This window comes from Cavia porcellus, unplaced genomic scaffold (genome assembly GCF_034190915.1).
Source record: "Cavia porcellus strain 051 isolate PalLab524CR breed Dunkin Hartley unplaced genomic scaffold, mCavPor4.1 scaffold_30, whole genome shotgun sequence".
Classification (NCBI taxonomy): Eukaryota; Metazoa; Chordata; class Mammalia; order Rodentia; family Caviidae; genus Cavia; species Cavia porcellus.
In genome coordinates this window covers 17,429,875-17,454,651 of record NW_026947513.1, presented here as the reverse complement: position 1 = coordinate 17,454,651, position 24,777 = coordinate 17,429,875, and the positions used below count along the sequence as shown (strand labels likewise).

The 24,777-nt window shown below is 34.1% G+C and overlaps 1 long non-coding RNA gene across 1 annotated transcript; it reads left to right on the top strand.

Moving 5' to 3' along the window:
- Nucleotides 1–480: 480 nt before the first annotated feature.
- On the top strand, nucleotides 481–23,619 carry LOC106028040 (uncharacterized). Its single transcript, XR_001201650.3, has 4 exons — nucleotides 481–802; nucleotides 14,196–14,450; nucleotides 18,252–18,445; nucleotides 22,941–23,619. It is a non-coding gene; the product is annotated as an uncharacterized LOC106028040 (long non-coding RNA).
- Nucleotides 23,620–24,777: the final 1,158 nt, after the last annotated feature.

Genomic DNA, 24,777 nt, shown 5'->3' with positions numbered 1-24,777 from the left:
GAATTGTGGCATATTTTGAAACCACAGTGTATTTCAGTTTGGAAACCTTAGTCTTTAGCTCTTTAGAAAAATTTCCCTAATTTCTCCTCTGCAAGTGTTGACCATGAAATTATCATGAGTACTGGTCTCAGCCTTATTTTAAATGAAACTTCCTTGCTTTGTTCTTTTTTTTTTAATAGAAGTTGTTTGTGCCCCCATTTCATTTTCACCATGTAACTCTATTGGATGCAGGAGACTGTAGCCTTTTGTCTGCAGATGGGTGCCAAGTGCTTAGAATAGTCCCTGAAAAACAATAGGCTCTGAAAAGTATTTTTGAATGGTAAATACATTCCATTTTCTACTTTCATGCCTGTAGTACTGGTGTTACATAATGAACTCTGTTGTTTGTCTCGCATTCTTTCTTCCATTTTTTCTATCAGGCGTTTTCATTATCCCCTCTTTCAGCTCTCTCTCTCTCTCTCTCTCTCTCTTAGTACTGGAGATGAAATTCAAGATTTTCACACTAAGCTGCATCCCAATCTTTTTTTCTTTTTAATTTCATTTTGAATTTCAAGGAAGGGTCTCTTGAAGTCTCTGAGTTACTTGGGATAGCCTTGAATTTCTGATTCTCCTGCCTCAACCTATCAGAGTACTGGGATCACAGGTGTGTCCCACCACACCCAACTCATTTTTTTCTTTCTTGCAAAGTGTTTTGCTTCAATTGCTTTGGTGTTACTTTGAGGTTTATTTTCTCCACCTGCAAACAGCTCCCAAGGCATTGCCAGCCTGCACGGTTACTAATGATTTTACTGCTTCTGATCAGGTATGTATCCTGGCTTATCACATTCTATTTGTTTATGTTTGCTCAAGACCTTGCAAAAAATATGGGCCTCCATTCTTATCTCTGTTTGTAAATGAGATTCCAATAAAAATAGTATTTCTGAAATTTGAAAATTTTTATTTCATTTACAAATATTCCAGAGTTGAAAATAAGACCTAACCTTTAAAATAGATAATTTTATATAGAAAAGATTTACTTTGAAATTTTTACATGGAAAAAGTTTCCTGAAGTTTTGAAACTTAAAAAAATTGTTAGTTTCGAAGAGTATATGAGAATTATGACTAAAAAGAATGAGAAAAATGTCTTGCTGAGTAACACAAATTGAATGACCCTGCATAACCTATTGTTTTTGCAGCTAGAGATAAAATACTGCTTATTTCCTTTAAATATTTATTTTAACTAAATTCTTTCAGAAAACATTTCTTAGTACTTTATGGAGGGATATATTTTTATTCCGTTTGCTCAGAAATAATTGTATGGCTACAGATATTAAGGAAGGATGTACATTCTTGATTGATTGATTGATTGATTGATTGATTTTTTGTATCTGTTAGTCTAGAAAAAAACGTGAAATGAGTGCCTAGACTCTGGTCTTTGATACTAGTGTCCTGACCATGTCCTGATGTCAAGTCGATCAAAGCATTCTTCCATCAATACACTCTTCAGACACACTGGTTTGGTTCAGGGAGGTCAAAACACACCTGCGCACTGAGTGATTCCAGTAAGAGAAGCTTGTGTTTCCATTGCCAAGTACCAGGTCAAACTGTGAAGTGAACTGGGAGTGGGAAACTTTAATTCTAATTAGGACCCCATCTCACAGTTGTGAGATGAAAGCTGTGCAGTTGAGAAACACTTTGCAAGACTTTTTATGTGGCCTTGAGTTGAACCACCATGGGCAGCCATGAGAACAGCCTTTTCTTCAGATGGCTCATGTGGCTCATGTCAGGCTTTCATTATTCCTTAGGGATGCTGCAGACAGACATGCGGGGGACCATTTCTGAGAAAGACAAAAGTTCACCTGTATTTGGTATTTCTTCTCCTTTTTTATTTTATAGAAAAAAAGATAAAGCAAAATTTGATAACAAAATAATAGAATAAAGTGTTAATACATGACACATTGTTATCTTTAAAGTAGTTGCTCAGGGTACAAGATATGGACATAAAAATTTCTCCAGTAAATATTAGCATGAACCTTCCCTTCCAATGAACTCAAAGACATAAATGGGATAGCTAACTTACATTTTTCTCCCTTTCCCCTTCCTTCCTTTCCTCTTTCCCCAATCCTAGTTCCTTTTTCTTTTAAAACAATTTGTCCCCATTTCACAATATATATTGTAGAAGTTAGATATATTGTAGAAGTTGCATTCATTTGCTTATAAAAGTATCAAGTTTATCCTTATTTATAGTTGAGTAGTACTCCATTGTTTAAAAACACCACATTTTAAAAAATCTATTCTTTGATTGATGGACATTTGAGTTGTTTCCAAGATTTAGCTATTGCAAATTGTGCTTCTATAAACATGTGAACAGGTATACTGCTGTGGTATGATGTTTTTAACGCTCCTGCAAAGATACACAGAAGGGGAATAACTGGATGAAATAGGACTTCTAATTCTGGTTTTCTGAGGAAGTGCCACACTTCCTCAGAAAGTCTATGCTCCCACCAACAGTGGAGAAGTATTCTCTCCCCCCACCCACAGAACCCTTCCAGCATTTTAACTGGTTGATTTCCTCATACTAGCCACTCTGTTCGGAGTGAAATGGACTCTCATTGTTGCTTCAATTTGCATCTCTCAAATGACCAATGATATTCAATATTTTTCCATACATATTTCTTCTCTTTAAGCCCTCTTATCCTCAGGGCTGCTGTCTCTCACCAACCTGCTCTTGCCCCATAGAACGCACTTCTTTTACACCATTCTCACATATACGTGCCTGCTGCCTTTTCCTGTGTCTCATGCAATTCTTTGTTTAATACACCAAGAGCCTGGAAGACAGTCCCTAGTAACTACCATCTGGTTACATTTCTTGGCAAGTTAGCTAGGACGTACGATCCATTTTTGAAGAAAGTTCTTATATTATTCCTCTGTTCTTTTTCCCATTATTTTGTGTCTTTGATCACTCATTATAGGACTGAGTCAGAGAGTTAAGAGCAGCAAGCGCATTTGTCTTTTGAAAATTAATGTGTCTCTTGCCTCCATGCTTTTCTTCTTACCAATATTTAATTTGGCATTCTGAATTCTTTTTTTTTTTTTTTTTTTTTTTTTTTGAGAAAAGTTGTGAGTAACCTAGTCTCCTCCTAAGTATCCCCTTATGCCAATCTGCCTCACTGTGTGTTCACCTACATCAAAACTCTTATTGTTGAGCTTTTCCCCTAGTGGTGCAGGCCTGATGTCTCCACTTGTTTACTGGCTGGGCACAGCTGAAGGGCTGCTCTGTGTAGGAACAATGTGGCTGACCCAGGACACTTGAAGGTTGCTATCCGTCCGTCCTCACTGTAGCACGTTCTCTGAAGGGAGATGAAAGGAGCAAAACTTCACGACCACGACACTCTCTTGCTCCCTACTCCCATTTTCTCCTTTGTCCTTCATCCTTCTGAATTCAAAGTAAGTCAAAGTCCCCTTCCTCTAGATTCAACTTTACATAAGTTTCTTCCTGATTCTAGACTTTGGACTGTTTTTTCTTTTCTTACTGTATTTTCCGTAGAAAACTTTTAATTGCAAATTCTTTTTCTTTCCCTTTGAGATAGGAGTTTTATTTAGAGATTTCCTTCCATTTTTAAACTACAAGGATGTCTTTCCCCACTGTCTGGGAGACATATCTTTTAAATATGATTATCAAGGGAGGCAAATAATACCTTGAGGCCTCTATTCCTAAAGTGATTTCTGCTCCTCCTTAGACATAGACATTCCAAGTACTTGATTGTTGACTATGATCATATTAATTACTTCATGGGCTTCCCAAATTCAGCAAAAGTTTGAGAATACTTATTAATAGGTTAATAAGATGATCAGCTTCTGATAGTCATTAATATTTTGACCAACTAATTTCCTGGGCCAGTGATGCATTTAATTATCTTTGATCAATTATATTGACTAACGTAAGACAAAAATGATTTTTCACAATAATTAATATCTGACAATGGCATATTCCCTCCCAAAATTAATGATTTGTAGCTCATCAAAAATATGCTATTGAATTATAGATTAATTGTTATCTAACCGTGACTAGCACAGAATCAAATAAGAGGTATTAATTAGGCAGTCACGGCATAATTTACAGAACTAAGTCACTGACACTGATTGTTGCTTTAATTATGATACAGAACTCAGAATCCTGTGGCCAGCCTCGTGAATTCTGTCTTTTAAGAATAGCTGTTGTTGGCTTATCCATCAGGATTTTTTTCCAAGTAATTTTCTTGGAACCTATCATGATTTGCTTTGATTTTAGTTAGTACCTGCTGAATCTTCTCATTAATCAGTTTTCAAGCAATTAATTCTTTCATAAGTAGAAAAAGTATTGACCAGATTAGTTAAAGGCCATTTCCAGAATTAGAGTGTGGTAATTAATTTCCTGGTTTCTATGTTAGTAAGTTGTCAGATACTGGTTGTCAGGCACTGATTACAGTCTACTTCAAACATGCAAATTAACACAGGCCTGTTGGCCTTCCTGATAGGGAAAGCAATGTGGGGTTTAAAGTGGAGAAGACTGGAGACAAAAAATTAAAGCCAACTACACTCCCAGGGCAGCAATATCATTCACTTCCAAAGATATACTATTATTTCCAGGGATTGTCACCAAAACTTCATTTTATCTCTTCTTGGCTGCACAAATTCAACCAACCATAGTTATATTTCTATATTAATTGTACCAGGTATAATGTTAAACATTAGAGAATCTAACAAAGCTACATTATATGAGTTATAAGATGTGAACTCACTTTAAAATTGTATCCCCTAGCATAGTCACTTTTGTATCAGTCCTTAATTTTTTTATGTATCCCCCCTTTTTTCGCTAAATCAAAGTATGTATTTTTTCTTTAGTATGTTAACCATGTTTTATAATTTGTGGTTCTAGTTAATACATTTCCATGTATGAAATTATTTCAAGGATACAGTAAAATATAGAGAATAGTACAGCAAACACTAACGTGTATTCTATCCAGTCTTGATAGGTCAATATTTTTATGATTTTTCTTGTAACTCTTTATTTAAAAAAAATTTGGATGCTGCTAAATATTACTCTCCAGGTTTTCTGTACCTCTTTTCCTTTCTTTATAAATTTTCATACTCTGAATTTGATGCATATTTTCTATGAATATTTAATCACTTTTCCATGTGTCTAATTATATGCTAATCACATATAAGTGCAAAGATAATTTATATTTACATGTGTTTAATTTTTCACGTTTGATATTAATAGATATTTCTAAATTGTACACATAGCTTGTACATACTTTTAAAACTCTGCTAGGTAGCTTATTATTAATAAATGTATATGTTTATGCATATATGTGTATATCCACAAAGCTAAAATATATTATTATGTAAGGTATCCCAATCTATTTTAGTGTCCTACCATTCCAATGGCTATTGTGATTTTTAATTTGCATTTTCATAATATATTTGAATATCTTCAAATATTTTTGTACTTCTGTGAGTTGACTATTCACATTTCTTAGCCCATTATGTTCTATAGAATTTTGTTTTATTTTTGCTTTTTGTTTACTTATAAGTGCTTTATATGTTCTAAATATTTAGTTTTTGATGATTGTTTATAATAAAAATTGACTTTCCAGTTTGGGCCTCATAGTTTATTTTTTATTGCTTATTTATTTAAAAATATTTTAATTTTAATGTAGTTATATTTGTCAATCATTTGTCTGATTGCTTAACCGTTTAATCTCTACTATAGCATGCATACTTCATAACTGTTTAAAGTTTTGCTTTTCCTGTGTAGGTCTTTCTTTTCTATGGAATTAGTTTGTGTACGGGTGATCAATGCATACACTTTTACTATTTTATCATTTTCCAACTGGATAGTCAGTTGTTCTAGCACAGTGTTGGAGCTTTGAATTCCATGTTCACAAGTAACTATGCACCTCCCAGGTTCAAAAATAGTGTTGTATTTTGGGCCTGTCTGTTCTATGTAAGTTCCTATTTTTAACCATCTCTTGAAGCAAGGCCATGCTAGTTTAATTATTGTAAATTTAAACTGTGTCTTGATGGTTCAGAGAATGCATAGTTTCCTTTACAGCTGACTGATTTCAGGGAATAATTTAGGACTTCTTATGAAATTTTGTTCATAAATGAAATAATATCTGTCACTCTACTAAACTTAATTTGATGCTGAGGATCAATAGACATTCTCACAATATTAAATCTTCTGATTCATCAGTGAATGCATTATATCTTTTCACTTTTCTAAATATCTCATATAAACTTGAAGTGTTCCTATTTAATTCACTTTATTTTTGTTATGTGATGAATCAAATCTTTATTTTTATTGCTCTCACTAATAATGTATTTAAAGCTACAATTACTAGTTTTTATTGATCAGATTTTTATTGCTGTCATTAATAATATACTTAAAGCCACATTTGCTAATTAGTTATTCAGGAGTCTGAGCATATTAGTACTTTTGCATGTTGACATTGTACTCAGTCATCTTCAACTTCCATGTTCTAAGGAGTTGGCCTTAGGGCTGTTGGTTTCTTACATAAGCATTTTTCATAGCTGCAATTGATAAAGACAGCTTGCTTGCCTACTTTCTTGCTGTGGTTTACTTACAAGGAAGATACTACATATATTTGCTACTAGCAGCAGGGTTTGAGAAATTGAGAGGACAGGTAAATGCTTTAGCACCTTTTGTGCTAAAGGTGGATGCTGATGTTTTCCTCTTACTTAATCTATACTATTATTCATCATTTTTCCTATCATTTTATGTTAGGAATTTACCTCAAACATTGTTTTACATACTTTTCTTAGAGGGATTATTTTAGGTTCATCATGAGACTGAGCATAGCATGACCAAGAGCCCTGTGTTTCTGAGTGGGTGGTGGGGGTCACATCAACTGTGATTGGTGGGGGTTGGGGACAGAATTTCAGGGTCACACTCCTTATGTATCCCAGTGATTTTGTGTGCCTAGAAAAAAAGGAAAGCTTAAGAATCCTCTTATTAGCTTGACCAGATATCTTCTTTTGCTTCATCAGGGCTTGAGAGCTCTCTATTAGAAACATATTTTTCTGGATTTAGAGTTAATTTCACCCTGACAATCTTTTCAGAAAAGCTAAACTCTCATAGATACATTTTATTATTTCAATTTTCTGTACCCATTTGCAAAGGTTACTTCTCATCTGTTCCCTGCTACCTTTTGAGTCTGCTGTATTAATTTTGACAAATTACAATTGTTCCTACATCTGTTTATTTGGCATTTACTTAGAGGGTTTTGTAGTGTTTCTGGGAAACTTCAATGAAAGTACTATAAAATTTATGGATACTGCATGGCCTACTGCAAATAATAAATGTTATTTTCATTAACAAGTCATTATTATCATTGATCCAAAACCCTTAGGGGAAAAATAATTACTGGTTCTAAAATCGTCCTCTCATTTATACCTATTCAAATTTACTGTCAAGTCATTTTTTTTCATAGAAAAATTAAATAGCAGATGCACAAATAAACGTGAATGCATATGCATACCATCTACATTTTAAAGGTTATGGGTAGAATATGTATATGAAATAATGGATTTACAGCTATACATTTTTTAGTCTGCATCAGGCCAGCCTTCCTAAGAAGAGCAGTTAGTAAGGCTGAGTACATTTTTTTTTTGAAAAATGTTTGAAGGAATATTGTTGCCCAGTTAGCCCAATACCTAAGAATCTGAGTAGAAAGCATCAAGCATAGACATGAGCCTGATGCTTTGCCACAATTTCTCTTGAAAAATTTTGTCTATTTTTAAGTGTTCAGTCCAAGAGAATGAGGAGAGAGAAGCAACTAAAGCTCTAAGCTACTAACAATGTTTCCAACATCGGTAAGAGGATCAACTTGAAGCTGAGACGTAAGAAGGCAGCCAGGACTTGTACAGGGAAAGAAATTCTAAAGAGAAAGAGCACCAAGAGAACTGAGCTCCACATGTGGCACTGCTTTTCCCAGTGAGGCATTTTCTGACTTTAAGCAGAATAAGATAAAAGCCAAGAACCCAAGCAGAGTCAAGTCTGAGCAGCTAAGAAGCTGGATAATTTTTCTGAAGTCTCACAAACGTTAGAGAGATAAAATTTACAGGTAAATAGCCACTGAAGAAAATAGCAACTTGTAAACATGCTAAGTTTGCACTTGAGATTCTAAGTAGCTAAGCTGAACAATTAAGAACGAACCAAGAGTAAATTATGCCTCACAGAGGCTGAAGCCCAATTTGAAATCATTTTGATTTGAAAAGATCTACTGTCTTTTTAAAGCCTATCTGTATCTGTAAGTAATGATAAATCATCTTTTAGGGAAAATATTTTCATCTGAATTCTCTATAATCTTTATATGCAATGTTTAGCACACCATAAAGTACATGCCAGGAAATGGGATCAAGAAAACAAAATAGACGTGAGGAATTGATTCATACATCTATGTATTCAAAGCTATGTATAAAAATAAATCTACAAATGGCAGTTTAAGAAGTATAACAACAATATGACAGAAATTTTACATCGCTGAAAGAGCTGAATGGGGTGTTAGTCAACTACAAAATATGTCAGAAGAAAATGAACTGAACATTAAATAGAAAAGGGAATAAATTTCAAGAAAATTTAGTGGGAGACAAATGGAATGTGCTGAAAATGTTACAGGACTTTCTGGAGTGCTTTGGAGAAGGAGTTAAATTAATGACAAAATCAATCTTTCAGATGAAGAATTTTTTCTAATAAAGAAAATCTCAGTTCATGAAATCAAGATATGTTCAAATTGAAAGCATGATAAATACAGTGAAAATCATGCCTAAGTATTTTAAAAATATTTATTTACTGGTTGGCATTTTATCATCTACTATTTTTTCAAAGGAAAAGCATGTTGAAAAGTCTCACAATCTTAAGGTACATTTGTTATATGGTTTATTTGAAATAGAATTTAAACTAAAATTGAAAGAAATTTTGGTGGTTGTGCAATAACTCACTATATCAGTGTTGACACTGAAGTTATGAAAGCTGAAGTGATTTATTTAAAAGTACTTCATGAAGAGTAATACTTTTTAGGTAGCAAAATTTAAAAAGACTAAAAATAATGTGTTATATTATGAATACTTAAAACTTAAACTCAAATTCAAATTCTAACCCACATCTTTGTTTTGTTTTTACCAAAATCTTCATTCTTCAGTGCCTTAATGGCATTACTCTGATTTGTGTGTTTATGTGTAACTGCTGGGAGATCATTCTTTGTGAATATTTTCACATTTATGCACGATCTGAGCCTTCTGAGCACTCAAGCACTCACTAAAAAGGTTTGTTAAAGGATGACTGAACAGCTAATATGGCTTGAAAGCTAGCAGTAGCTCATTATTTAGTTGAGACTTATATCCAGATCTCCCCTGTGACAATCACTGTCATTCAAGTTTAAGAAACCTAGGGATTTCATCCATCTGTCTTCTTCCTAGACAATATTTGTTTACATTCCAGAGTAGAAGTCCTTTTCCCTCTGAAGAAATGAGCTGGCTCTTATACCAGAGTTCCATGTGTAAACCCTGAGTCTGAGCATCTTGATGACCTTGAGATGTAGATGTGCTATGTATGCAGACCAATTTGGTCTGCAGTCATGCTGTCCTGTGAGGACTGGGTGTGTGGAAATGAAATTCAAGTCATCTGTTACAAGCCTATTTGAATCTTTGATCTAGAAATCTTGTGGCTCCTACCAGAAATTTTATATAAAATGTAGAAAAGATAAAGTCATTAACTTTCAGGTAGGATAAAATTTTGACCTTGCCCAGTTTTAATGTCAGTGTTCAGCTAAGATACTGTTTTCCCAGCATCTGTTGCAGTTCAAAGTAGCCAAGTCCCTAATGACATAAAAGCAGAAGTTATTGTTTAGTACCCTAGGGAGATATGTTTCCATAGAACTCTCCTACTTTTTGAAATATGGTTATGATGGATTTGGATTCATTGTTTCTTTTACTACAATGTGATTTTGGCGTTGTGGCTGTGGTGCGGTGGTGATGAATATATTCAATGGGCAAAGCTTGAGGTTTGCTCATCAGACCCAAAAACAAGCAAAAAACTAAAAGATGATTTTGAGGTGGTCTAATAAAGATTTAAATGTAATAATAAGGATTATTCTTAGTCAAAAAACATACCATGAGTGAGAAAGGAAATTGCTACATCCACTCACTCAATCAACAAATAACATATTGCAAAGCTCTGCACTGGGTTCTAAGTTTATAATGATTAATAAAACCCACTCCTTTTCTTGAAGAGTTCTAGCAGGGAAGGAGAGATTAAAGGAAACAATAAATTAACTAATATGTAGTAAGGGCTTCATGGTGATGTTCACATGAAGGCAATTAAGCTTTGCAGCTACGTAAATCTTCAGCTCCTGTATCTTTCTCTTGCTTCCTGGTGTGTGTTTGGCTGAACTATTCTGGGTAAAATCTAACTCTCCGTGCCTGTTTCCATAAATCTTAATGTAGTTGGGAAACATATACAAGACTATTCTTAGGAATCTACAGTTTATTCATTTTTTTATTATTTTGGGTGGATATTTTACTTCTCTCATCTCTGATTTCTAACATCTTTTCTACAATTTAACTTCTCCATTGCTTTCCTATAACCTTAGTACTTGACGGTCAACAGTTGAACTTTTTTAATATTTCATTGACAAAATAAAGACAGCTGGCAAAGAACCTCCATAGATCCCCACATCTAATACCTGCAAACATCCACATTTGCCACACCTCCTCTGTTACTGTTAGTTATTTTCACTTTTTCATATTTATGGATAAGTCCTTCAAATTTTCTATCTTCTCTTGAAAATTAAAAACATCACCCCCCCAAATTTCCCCCCTGTTCTGAATCATTATTTTTCTTTTTCTCTATTTGATCATTCTCATAAGGAAATAAATTCTGAGACGTATTATTCAAGTGATGAACCAAGGCTGAAGAGACCGCATGATCAATAAGCACCAGGAAGACCCAAAATAATAGAGATTAATCAATAAAAGAAATTATGAGGGTAAAGTTGATATCTCAGAAAATTTCCTCGGCCTAACTTGGTACCTTAATTTACATACCATTCTGATGTAGAAAGTGAAAAAGGACACTTTTGACTTAATTTCAACTGTTTTCTCATCAGTAGAATGGAGATCTAGAATATAATAGTTATTATAAAAGAAAAGGAAGACACTTTTGAGAACAGGACTCCCTAATTCATAATTTCAGATGCTGTATGTATTTCAAAATTCATCTAACTTTTATAACATTTGAGAATTTGACAGGAATTGCAGAAAATTAAAATTGTATTGTGTAAATGATGCATCTAACCATTAATCAAAAATAAGCTATCTTATTTAAAGTTTATTAAAATACTTTTACATAAAGATTCATAAAGTATATAAGTGATGAATAGAAAATATGGTCAATGTTTAAATTTCGGTAGAATAAAAGGAAAAAATTACCATGAAAATCCCGCAAAAAACTCCACCTCTCCCTTCCTTCAAATACACTTGTTTTATTATTTTTGACATGTTCTGAACAATTCTGGAACTTTCTTGTTTTGTAAATTTCTTTATGACGTGTGATGAGAAATACCAGAAATGTTGCTACTGAGAACAGGGTAAAGGCAGGCTCATATAACAATCTATATCCTTAGCCATCTGTTCACTAGATCTGGCACCATGTGATTTCTGTTTGTTCATCAAAATCAAAATGATCATAAAAAGTAAAGGTTTTGAATTAATTCCAACTTCAAGGCAGCTATGAAAGCACAACTAAAAGTGTTAATGAAAGAAGAATTCCAGAACTACTTCAGAAAGTGGCAAGAGCAATGATTTAAGTGTGTTTGAGACAAGAGGGAGTGTTTCAAGGAGATGAAAGGCTTTTAATATAATAATTTTTTTAAAATTTAAAGACATAGTATTTTTCCACACACCTCATGTTAGCCTATAGGAAGATACTCTAATCAGTGGAAGTAATTAGGCTCAGCAAGTACTTGGGAAATCAGAATTTTTATTTAGTAAAGTGAAGATGCTGTACAAATTGGATTCGTTTATTCTCATTTTAACGGAAACTGGATATGTATCCCAAAGGAGAAATTGCCTACTAAAAGAAGTTCCATATTCTAAATTCCTAAGTGATATGTTCTTACTTAATCTTAATTACTTTTTTCTTTTCACTTTTCTCCCTTACTTGATATAATCTTGAATAGACTGCAAAGATGCTGTTTACCTCTGCAAATATAGCCCTAGGTGTTCAAGACCAATGATTGGGGTTCTCCATTCCCTGATGTATGGACCTACCAAAAACCAGCCTAATTGTATGCTTTCCTTTACCATTGACTAGTTTTCACAGCTTGATGTGCCATCAATTTGTAGATTCTTCTAAATTTAGTAAATGAATTTGACCATAACTTGGCATTGATGAGATCCTTTTTCTTTCGTTTCTGGAAACATGATTACTGAGGCAAATAAAGTATTATCTTGTTTGCTTCTAAAAAAGGATAGGAAATAAGTGGAAAGTACATTGAGTATTTCACTTCAAAAATATGCTCTCTTGGGCAAATCATTGTGCTGTCTGCTAATGAGTTCAAGAGTCTAATCTGACACTGACGTTATTTATGCATCATTTAATTGTTTCATGTTTAATTGCATTACAACAAAGCCAACATCTGTGGTGATGAAGATATAAAGGATACTGTGTATCTCTGAAAAGTAGAATAGAGTCACAGAGCAGATTTCTCCATTGGAGAAAAAAATCCCTTAAATATTCTAACCATCTTAAATTTTTAAAGACACAGGAAATCATGATTAAACAAAATCTAGCAAATTAGTAAAAGGCAGAATTTAAGCACCAAGAAAAATCTTAAATGACTGCATAAGTCATTTATTTTTGGTTTTAAATAAGAAGAGTGGTTTTAAATTTTACCTATGTTTTGGTATTATGCATTAGATATACTATTAATAAGATACCACAATTATTCTTAGATAATAAAGCTAACAACTTATTGATATTTGTTCTTGGAGGTTATAGTGGCTTAATTTCTTCCTGAAATTACTAGTTCATTTTTAGATACATACACATAGCAATTTGAAGGCTGATATGTGCATTTTATCTAATTGAAATAGTTTAAAATATTCAGAAAATAAATATTGCATATAGAACAGATTATATTGCATATGTGGTTGATAAAAAATACATTTACAGATTGTTAGAGATACTGAAATGGGTTATATAAAATTGCATTTAGACAATGACATTGAATTTGAAATTGAAGGAATAACTCTAAAAGTCAAATTTTTATTGATAATAGTTTAACAAGGACAAGGAGTTATGATTAAGTATTAGTACTTGTGTGGCCCTTGACAATGTGGTCTCATATGGACATACTTCAGTGACCCCTAAAAATGATCATTTTGTTTAGAACACCTAATTTTCTATAAAATCAAGGAACAATTATTTTGAAGTGTTTTCTGTTAGTGCATATGATACCAAATTGTTGCTATTAAGGCAAGTTTCAAAAACACAAGGAATCTTACAACCGTACAACTTCTTTGATTAAACAAATGATTAAACAAGATTTTATTACTGGCCAATGACTCTGACAGCTAAGCAAAGGGCAGAATTCCTTCACAGATACATCTTGCAATCTACAGTAGAAGACAGATGTGGGATAGAATTAAAAATATACTAGGTATTCAGTGTTTCCAGATGCAACATGAGGGATGATTCTAACCTGAACATTTTATAAGAATCTCATGAACAAGTGATGTTTAAATTGAGACTTGCTGACTGGAAAGGACTTACCTAGTGAAGTGTGAAAGAAGAGAAAATAGAGGGCTGGGCAGAAGGAAAAGCAAGACACAGATCCTGAAATAAAAATAACTGACATGGCCAAGAGACAGAAGAAAGTCTAGCCTGGCTGGTGCCCAGATTGGAAAGAGTGAGTGGAAGGAAATATAGAAAACAAATATAGGTCGGTGTTTCCTAACAGACTGAATGGAAATCATGCAGTCAAAATATTATGTGACTCCTTCCAAATAAGTAAAGAGTAGTGTATGGCTAGAGATGTTAGCGTCAATCAAATCCATTTTCTCTCTCTCTCTCTCTCTCTCTCTCTCTCTCTCTCTCTCTCTCTCTCTCTCTCTCTTGTCTCCTTCTTCCCTCTCTTTTATCTTGTGCAAAGGCACATACTAAGTTTCCTCACCCCGCACACTACATTCTGCTACAGCTGAAGTGCTTGGAAAACCCAGTGGAGGGAATCTTTTTTGGATGATAAAATCCTGTTGATACTAGGAGGTATCACTTCACTGCATTTGCCTTTCTGTGCCACTTGCTCTTTGTCCTGAAAATGCGGCAGCCACCTTACAACATGAGAAGCCTTTGCTGCATGCTAATGATGGTGACACCAAGGGTAAGTTCTGGCACCAAGGAATGGAAGGTAAGACTGTCATTACTTTGCTATCATTGTCAGTGGCAGCCCCTAACACTGTGCAGGTCTGTGTGGATGCTTGCAGATGGCTTACCTGGTGTCAATAAACCATGTCCCAGAACTGGACTGTCTATCCCCATACTTACTTTGGTATGAGCTTAAGCCACCCAATTGAAATCTTCTAGTGTTTGCTACTAAGTTGCAACATGAAGTTTCCTTTATGTATGAGTCAAATACCTTTGTTCAAAGTTTACATATTCCCTCAGCAAAATTAACTTCTGGCAGATTGTTCTCTCATGTGTGAATATGATTTCTGTACTGGAATACCACTTTCTTCTCCAGGAAATGTCCTTCTGAACAAGTCAAATATAATGTCCTCAGGAAGTCCTTTCCTGTTCTCTTCAGGAGAAATTAGCTATTCCAAGGCTTCTGAAGCACGCTCTGAACTGGTCACTTATCCTGCCTTCTTATGGTTCTTTGTCTATATATCCTTCTGCACTCTCCAGCTCCCGAACTCCCAGGAGCCCTGTTCTTACTCATTTTTTCCTTTTTTTCCAGGACCTGGAATTTTGCACTGTTAACCTAGTTTACTAACACCAGTAAATGTTTATTATTTTCCAAGTTATATTAATTTAATTTTAATAAAGTAAATTATACAGATTATTATACTGATGGAAATATTTTAAATGTTTTATAGACACCACAAAATTTAATGCATTTTTACTCATTACTACTCACTGAAGTGGGTGTTATTTTTTTCCATACTTCCATTATTAAAAAACTGAGGCCCAGAAGAATAAAATAATATTTCTACAACACTTTGAAGAGCTGCCATGACCATAAACTATGAGAGCTTCTGTAAAGATCTGGAAGTCCATGATTGGGTGGCACAATTGTGTTAGAATAATGACTTTAATTTCACTCTCTAAATTACATGCAAGTTCCTCTCATTTACAAATGTTATATGTAGTGGTATGCGTGCAGGTTAGACTGTGTCACATATTCAGATTTGAAATTTCTGGGATGTAATTGCCACCATTAGAAGGGAGTATTTGTGGTGTCAGGTAGACAACAGATGTGCCCATCATAGGTGTTACATTCTGGTCTTCATATCTTCATGTGATCGTCTGCTCTCTTGTGTGAGGAAAGCCTGTAACATGTTTCTAACTAATTTTGGCAAGAGCTTTTATAGTTGATTATATAGTTGATTACACTTATGTAATTATATGAGGTGATGTCTGGGTGAAATCTGTTTTTGTTTATGTATTTATTTTTGCCTTGAAAAATCAGGGTGATATAAATTCTGTATCTCCCACAAATGTTTGAACCCAGCACACATGTAAGACAGCAAGAAGCCTTTACCCTACTTGAATTTATTTGAGAGCACAGCCCTAGCCAATATTTTAATTGCTACATTACAGCGAGGAATACAGGGAAGCCATGCCCAGACCTCTGACACACAAAAGATGGTGATATAGTATATGTGTGCTGTTTTAAGTTAATATATTACTTGCAATCTATTACATACTATTGGATAACTGTTATAACACATACCTTGGTAAATAACCCACCTAGAACTAGATAGTTCAAGTTATTAACACATGGAATGTGGGACATTTGTTTTCAGAGCAAATAATGAACCAGGTAGGTTGGAAGTGGATGTATAAAGTGATATACTGTTTTATGGAGTGGCCAAATATTTTTTAAAATTGGGTTCTTCTTAGAAGATAAAATGTAGAAGAGAAATTTAATAACTTTTGTCTATGTGCTATTGTGGAAACTGAAACTGTGAGCTGACTGCAAGTAACAACATTTATAAAGATAATTAATAAAAATAAGTCGAGGGGAGCAGTAAGTTATTTGCAAGCAAAACTTAGTGGGAATAGAAATAATTCATAAAATGCAATGATATAAATAAAACTGTTTCTCAACAAATCCAAAGAATACCTTTGAAGGTGTAGTCTCATTTCAAAACAAACATACAGACCAAGAGTGTGGTTAAAACAGCCTCTACTAAGATGATAACTTTTCAGAAAGATATTTATTAGTCTTTTTGCAGGAAAATAAAAAAAAAGAACTTTCAAAAAATCTATGGTCCCACAAAGGCCCATTGAGACCAAAGTACCCATAATTAGGTCTACAGAAAGAGAAATGTCTTGAAATCCAGTGAGTGTGGATTTTGGCATATACAATTGATCAGAGACAAATACTTAAAGAACTGTGTCTGAGACATATGTTTGAGAGAACTGTGTTAGCAAAAGTCTTGCGAGCAGAGATCAAACAAATAAACATCCCAAAACAGATATGAATTACAGATCCAAAGGACCTGTTTTTCCCAAACTTTATGGGCAAAATGACACAAATGAACAGGCTTGCAAAGAGGAAAGCTAAGTGCTATGAAGCTATTCCTGGCAGCTACCCAGAGCCTAATGAAGAAAAATTGCTCATCAGAGTTGGACAAATGTACATAATCTTTCCATCAGTAGTTCAGAGTAGTTTGGGAGCACTCAATATTATATACCATACTGTATTGTGTTTTTGAATGGAAAAATTATCAGAGATTCCTCCTATTCCATCATGGTGTGGTGAGAGTATGAAGGATCATAACTCTTTCATTTGTATTCCTGTGGACCAACATTTTGGTCCACAAGCCACATAAACTGTAGTGGTCTCATTAGATGATACTGCCTAGTGAAACCATAGTCATTTCAGTTTATAAAAGCATATTCTATGACTAGGGAGTTCTAGTAACCTTTTGGATTTGAATATAAGACATTAGGCTTTAGGATGACTGGTTTTTCAATTAGGATGCAAGCCATGATATCCGTGAAGTGAAATACAATCTGTGAAGTTAATTACAACGTTCAGTATTGAGTAGCTTTGTTTAGGTCAGCTAGAATAGTCAGTATGTGTGTGCATGCGCGTGTGTGTGTGACATTTGTTATTTCTTCATTCACAGTATTATTTTATGTAAGGGACAAAAAATAAAAACATAAAGGTACAAAGAGCTATGAAATAAGTTATAAACCAAGGAATATACACATCGTAGTACTTGGAGCAATTTAAAAGGGTCATTATCTTTACATTCGTTGGAACAAAAAAAATGTAGACCATTTTGTTCACATTTCTGTTGTTAATATTGTTAGTACACTTCCTGAACAGAGAGGAAAAAAAACTATCTCTTCTTGTCATGTTGACAGCTTTTGCTACATAAATAGATACTTATGTAGGCAGATACTAAGGTGTGAACTTCCCCCATGCATTCTAATTGGATGCTAGACTTGAAAGAGTGGGATTGAGCCTGTAAATGCAAGAATGTCCATCAAATAAAGCCCAGATATCCACTTTAAGTCAGTAAAGTGGGCACTGCATAGTTAAAAGTGGGGCCAGTTTGTTGTCTATCAGTAGCTAGCTCATATGTTCCAGAAACAGCCCTGTAGGGAGGTGTTTTGTGATATATAGGGAAAACACACCTCTTCACAGTTCTTTTTCCTCTAAAAGTATTCATGAAAATGTCTACTTTAGAAAAAGAAAACTTTGTGTATCAAGTTTTCTGCAAACCAAAGATTAAAGCGCTTTCATTTGTTTTTCTTTAGCATGTTTTTATTTTTGACTTGTAAAATATTGACTGACTAGTACTGATACTCACTTCTCAAATATGCACTTCATGTTTGCAGTGTTTCAAGCTCGGAGATCCTCTGCCCTAGATTACTGAAATGATTACAGATGTCCTGAAGTTTATGTTCATAAAAGCAGTAATTAGTTAAACCACAAGTACATGAAATAATTATAAATTGTGATATTTTATAGAAGAAAAGGACGGATCCAGAACCCAAGGAAGTCACCTCTGAAAAACTGAAATTAAAACAAATCATAAAGGAGGAGGAGAAAACAACCATGCATGTGCACAGAAGTGACAGAGCATCACAGCAGAAAGACAAGCATGTACAAAGGACCTAAACATGGAGACAAAAGCACGATACATTCGAGGAAGAGCAAAGACGGTGAGCAGAGAGACCTAAGAAGAAAAATAGTATCAGATAGAGTTAGCAGCATGAGACAGAGCTAGGTCAGACAAAACAACGTAGGTGAGAGTAAGGGGTATTATTCAATCCACAGTCCTGGGAAGGTTGGACAGTGAAATGTTTGGTTTATGTTTTAAGAGGTCTTTGGTCAGTGTGTGGATAGCAGATTGAAGAGAGATCTCTTAGAAAGCTTGCTGCTGCTTTTTAGATGATGAGCGATGACCAGATAAAGGCAGATAAAATGAAACAGGAAATAGACTTGCCAGATGCCAGGTATATTTGAAGTGGGGTAGTTTTGATACGACACATGGATGGACTGCTTATCAAGGAAGAGGGAGAAGAAGAATAACTAAAAAGAATGCCTCTTTGTTTTTTTAAATTTACTGAAATGTAAGTCATGATGGGTGGTGATTAAGACTCTAGTTAAAGATACCTGTGCAACAGCTAGGTATTGATACTAGTCAGACACTGAAGTATGCTATTAGGTAGATATTCCAAAGTTAAGACTGGGCTAAAGATATAAATACTATAGATATATAATCATAGATTTAAAGCTATGGGCTTATGGAGACAGTTGATTGAGTAGGGATCAAAAAAAGAACATGATTAATTTCTGAGGAACTAGTAGTACTTTAAAAGTTTGACTATATGATGATATGGAGAATTCATGCCTAGAACAGGAGAGATGCATCAGGCATACATATATATTACTTTAAGTGAGAATGAACTCCTGAGCAGGAAGGAAGTTCCTGCATTTACAGGGCAGAAAGAGGAAAAAGCATTCTTCTGAAGCACAAACTCTGGATCCCTAAAATGACTTTCTTCTGCAAGACATCCAATATGCTCAACAGCATGGGTGTGACATTTCCCTCTGTACCTATGAGGAAATGCCTTTTCAAGCCTTCTATTCCATTATATAAACCATTCATCAGCCTAGGAGAGATGAGCTTTTATAGGTTAAACATAAAATTTATGAACCAAATTAGCACTCTTTTAAGAGAAAAGGGAGTTAGAAATAATTAAAACAGGCATAAATGTGGAATGCTCTGGGAAAATGCACAGGCCTTTGGCAATATCGAAATTGAGTATTTGTTATTTTCAGTACCCTCTTCATTTACCTTTGTACAGTTCAGTTCCTTTCTGAGTGCTATTTCATACTTTAAGGTTTAGTTTTTCTCTTCTGGGTTGTGGCAAACTATTTTAGTATTCCAGCTGTGCCAATTTTTTTCAAGCAGTGCCCATGTGTCCTAAGTTTCTAAATCTCTTCCTAATTAACAGACCTAATGTACCTACTAAAAATCAAATAGCTTATACAAAGATCCATGCTAATCAACATTTGCTAATTGGATAATGTATTTTCTCTTAAGCAACCAAATCAGCATTAGAAGGACAACATTAACTCAAGAGATGAATCACTGTGAAAGAGTCAGGCATTGAAAGAATATAATTTTGAGCACCAGGACTTACATTCTGTTATGTAAACTGTGGAGTATGCTGCCTATGGATGACCCTTGTAATTCTAGTCTGGCCTGAACTATAGAAAAGTTAGATGGAGTATTGTTGGGGTCAGATGTACCCTGGAAAAAGTAATTATTTAAGCACATTGAAATCAAATCTTATTCTTTCCAAGAAAGCTGGAATCCTTGCTTAGTACAGAATACATTTCTGCATTTCTTGATCCATAATGAAGTCATTATGGCATAGTATCCATTCCCACTCTAAAGATGTAACTGTCTGCAACAGGAGGTAGACATAATTGCTTGGCTTTTCCTCATTTTGTTCCACCTAGTACTTCTTATGATTGGCTTGTCTGCCATTTCTTTATGTGGTATGATCAGTACAAAAGCCAACAGTAAAATTATTAGCCTGGAAGCAACTTAAAAAGTTCATTTAACTTCCTTTATTTCTTGGAGTTTTCCCAGAACCCTCTTTGGATAAATTGCCTTTATTTATTTTGATTTACTCTTTTTGAGCCATATGACACTTGGTTTCTTTTCTTTTAATTTTATTTTGCACTCTTCGTGTTTTCCTTCCATTCTAATGTGAAACATTCTTAAAATTCAAGGAAAAAAATAAGAAGATCAAGTAAGGGCTCTGTAGTAAAAAAAAAATCTTTAAACTCCACTGATAGTGAGTTAGATATGGGGTAGTTTTACAACTAGAAAATTTTAATGTGAACTTGTACATTATGTGGGCAACATAAAATGTTTGTATTTTCCAAAATTCACTAAATCACCTACTAAGTGATTGGATAAAACATGGGCATTAGTTCATCGTCACTAACTCTATAAAAGAGTAAGTTTAAAAATGATTAATGTGTAGGAAAATCTGAAGCAATGATTAGTATAAAATAAGTCAGGAGAAGAATCTCTAATGACTTTCTTTGCCAGTGGAGTCCATTCCGAACCTCACTGCTTTTGAAACACGTGTCCCTGTTTGGAATGAGAAACTATTTTAAAGCAGTGTTAACTTTCCATTGCTTTCTTCCTTCTTGCTTGTCCTTGGTATTTTACTTAAGATCATGTAACATAGAAATAAGTTAATAAGCAAAACGTTCATAAATCAAAAAACCTGATATTAGAACTTCTTAAGAATTATGGTGAAAACCCAGCTCAAGTAGTGTTCACAGACTGAGTACCTCATTACAGAAAGAGAGATGCATAATTTTGAAAAGCAGATAACATAGAAGTTTGGAAAATATACATCTCTACTTGAGAAAGTCTCTGTAGTGCTGTTGTTATATTTTTGAAGAGGAAATTTAAAGCCAGAAAAAAAGTCTGTGAATTTAGTTCTGGAACACATTGCTGTCAGTGAGCCCTCCTATAAGTAAAAACTTACAGAAAAATGCATTCCTAAAAAATGGGATTAAGATTAACGGTCTTGGACACAGACCAAGAATTGAAAAAGTAGAATTACAAGTTCCAGATTTGGAACAATAAATCCTCCCTCAAAGGCATACATTTTGTTACATGATTGAGTTCAAAAGTAAAAAAAAAAAAAAAAAAGAAACCTAAAAATTTTTATCATTGTGTATATGGAATTTTTCTTGAATAGAGGCTTGCAGCTATTATCAGCTTCTCAAGGAATGTTCATGATAAAAAATCTGAAGTCTATTTAAACAAATGCATGTATCTACAAAGTTTTTTGATAACTAGATCAACTGCATTTAAAAGATCTTTTGTTTCAACACAGTTGCCATAGCTCTTAAAGCAAAGTAATTTAGAGGTAGAGATCCTATCACTCTGTTTCTGTTTCTATCATCCTATCAATGATTGTGTCAACTGAGTAATACACTTAGTGGAGCACTATGTGAGATAGAATTTACTTTAGGTAAACAAACAAACAAAATTAATGTTAATATGAAGCTGCTTTTGAAGATTCTGCCAAACAGATCTCCTAAAATTTCCCTTTGGTTAAGTGTTCATTGAGCTATTCGCAAGGTAAAGACAAAATTTATATTTTCTTTTTCTTTCTTTCTTTCTTTTTTTTTTTTTGTTGGTCTTTTTCGTTTTTATCGGTACCAGGGATCGAACTCATGACTGCCTGCTTGCAAGGCAGGCGCTTATGCCGCTGAGCTAAATCCCTAGCCCCTAAAATTTATATTTTCTTATACCATCTTCCCCTTGAATTAACATATGGTTATTGATAAGGATGTATAAACATGCCGTAGTAGCATTGAAAACATATTTTGCATGTTAGCAAATGTTTTCTCCAGTGCTTTATTCCTACCCATAATCCCTTAGGGACGGCTTTTTATCAATTAGTTATTTAAGTTCTCCTACTCGGGAACTTTTAATGAAAGGAAAACTGCACTGCATTTTCATCATGTCACATGTTATGGTACAGATACTTTTGTTTAATAAATGTTTATTAAAACTGTCAGTTACTAAGGATTGAAAATGGCATATCTATTCTTTACTCTTCAGTGACTCATGGAAACTTATCCTTTGACTCATTCATACACTAAAATGTTTTCACACATCAAAAAAGTTCTAGAAATAAAAACATATGCTATTTGTATACTTTCCAAAATTAGTTCAAGAAGTAGGTACAGTTAGGTGACCAGATGGTGAAGCAACCAAGGCCCCCTTTCTCCCTGTTCTGCCAACTGTGTGAAGATGATGGGCATTAATCTAAATGCAGAAGGTTTCTCATTGCCATCTAAGTTGTCCTGGAACAAGCATTAAATAAGAAACAATATGAATTTGAGCCAGCTTTTATTTTCTCATTCATGCCCATTAACCTCAAGTACTTATGACAACGATCTTTAGTTTTGTTGCTGTGACTTACATCACTATCTTGCTTAAAGTCCTGCATTTGGCTTCTCAGTTTTTTCCAGATAAAGTTTGGTAGCTGAGTGGACTGTAGGACTAAACATTCTTAGCTCTGATCTTCATACATCTTTCTGTGAAAAGGGCTGTGTAGATATCCAGATTTTCTAAACATAAAGAATATTTTTCATTTATCTTTGCAGATAAGGACAAATGAACCATTTTTATGAGTTGAATATGTGTGGAGTTGTAACATTTCTCATGAGAATCAACTCTTTCTCTCAGAAGATGAAGACTCTGCAAGGATGGAGACACCAATGGAAAGAGTTGGCATGCTTGAGTCACCTCCTGGAGGGCAGCCACATAGAAGTGTCACTTGTCTCTCTTAGTACAGATGTGGGAAATACATTTTCATTGTGATTATTGAGTCTTAGTGTTATAGAATATTGGGAGTTTTAAAAAAATCCTAATGTAGCTTCCTTTATTATGCTTTAGCCTCAAGGTTTTTTAAATTCAGGTTTTCTATCATATTAAACTCTTAATCTGCTATAAGATCTTTACACATAATATTTTCAACGTAAGGAATGCTTATTCATCTACTGCTTATCTAATTAATTCCTGGTCATTTTCAGGTTAATTCCTGCCCATTTTCTAGATATCATTTTACATCTATAATCTGTATTAGATTTTCTTATTGTACTTACAGAAGGCATTTATTTCATCATACACATTAAAATTTGTATGTTATGGTCGGAGATGTAACTCAGTGGCATAGTACCTGCTTGGCAAGTGTGAGGTCCTAAGTTCTATTCCAGGTACAAAACAAAAATTTTAGTTGGTATTGTACTAAAGTATGAAAAAAATAAAGTAAAAAAATTCCAATTTTATGTGGTTTAGCTCTACTTGGCAATAATCTTACTGATAGCAGAATTTGCATTCTTGAATTAGTAGGTACTCACACAGACATTGAGGCCAAAATTCGGCATTGATTCAATTACAGAAGAGAACCAAGGTTCAGAGACACAGAACAGTTAATAAAAGCAAAGGGTGAAATCTCTCAGTATCTTTTGTCTTAGAGATTTAAGACTACACATCTTTATTTGTGTTATATAAGGACTTCTTCATGGCAAAATTATACCCATTCTGTATCTTGTCATGAAAGTGGGATGGATAGCTTTTAAGCATTCCACTTATGACATTCAGATTTATAAGTTTAATGTTATTTACTGCAAAATATCAAAATTCATGGTTATCTTTTAAAAATTTCATGCAACCAACCATTATAATTTTCACAGACAAACAACTTTAATACCTTATTGTGTGGAAAACAGGATCTCTTTACAGAAGAACACTCAGAGTTGATAAAATGTAATTTATTCAATGTTTTTTCATTTAAGAAAAAATAAACATAATAGTTTTTATTTTGGTGGAGATGGTTCTCTAGGCCATGAAATGTTAAAGTTCTGAAGGAATGCAGAATCAGTCTTTCTCCCCCTTAAACAAACATTTTTAGAGTAAGGAGAATATGAGCTCCACACATGGTTTCAGTGAAGTCCATCCCTCTCCTGTTGAGAAGAACATCACTTGGAGATGAGTTTTGTTTTGGCTGAGAATCCTTGTTAGTTACAGAATTGGTTGAGAAAAGATTACACAGGTCTACTTTTGAAATGGTTCCAATAGCTTATGTTTTATGTTTGTTTTCCTTAATGGAAGAAAGAAATTGGGTTATTTTCCATAAGTAGCTGTTTACTTTGTATAAGATGAGTTTTTACTGAAACTAAAGATTGTATGTAATGGATACTGTGGGAGTGTGGGAAGACTTTTTCTTGCTGAGTGGGTTGTGATGTGAAGCCTGTAAACCAGGAATACAAACCATTTGAAATAAAGGCATAGATAGACATCAGTGCAATCAGAGTTAGGGACTTCAGTACCCTTCACTTACAAATATGTTATCCAGATTTTTAAAAAAGAAAATGCAGTTAAACCACACTGCAGAATAATTGGACTAAACATATATCATAGGACATTTTATCTAACAAC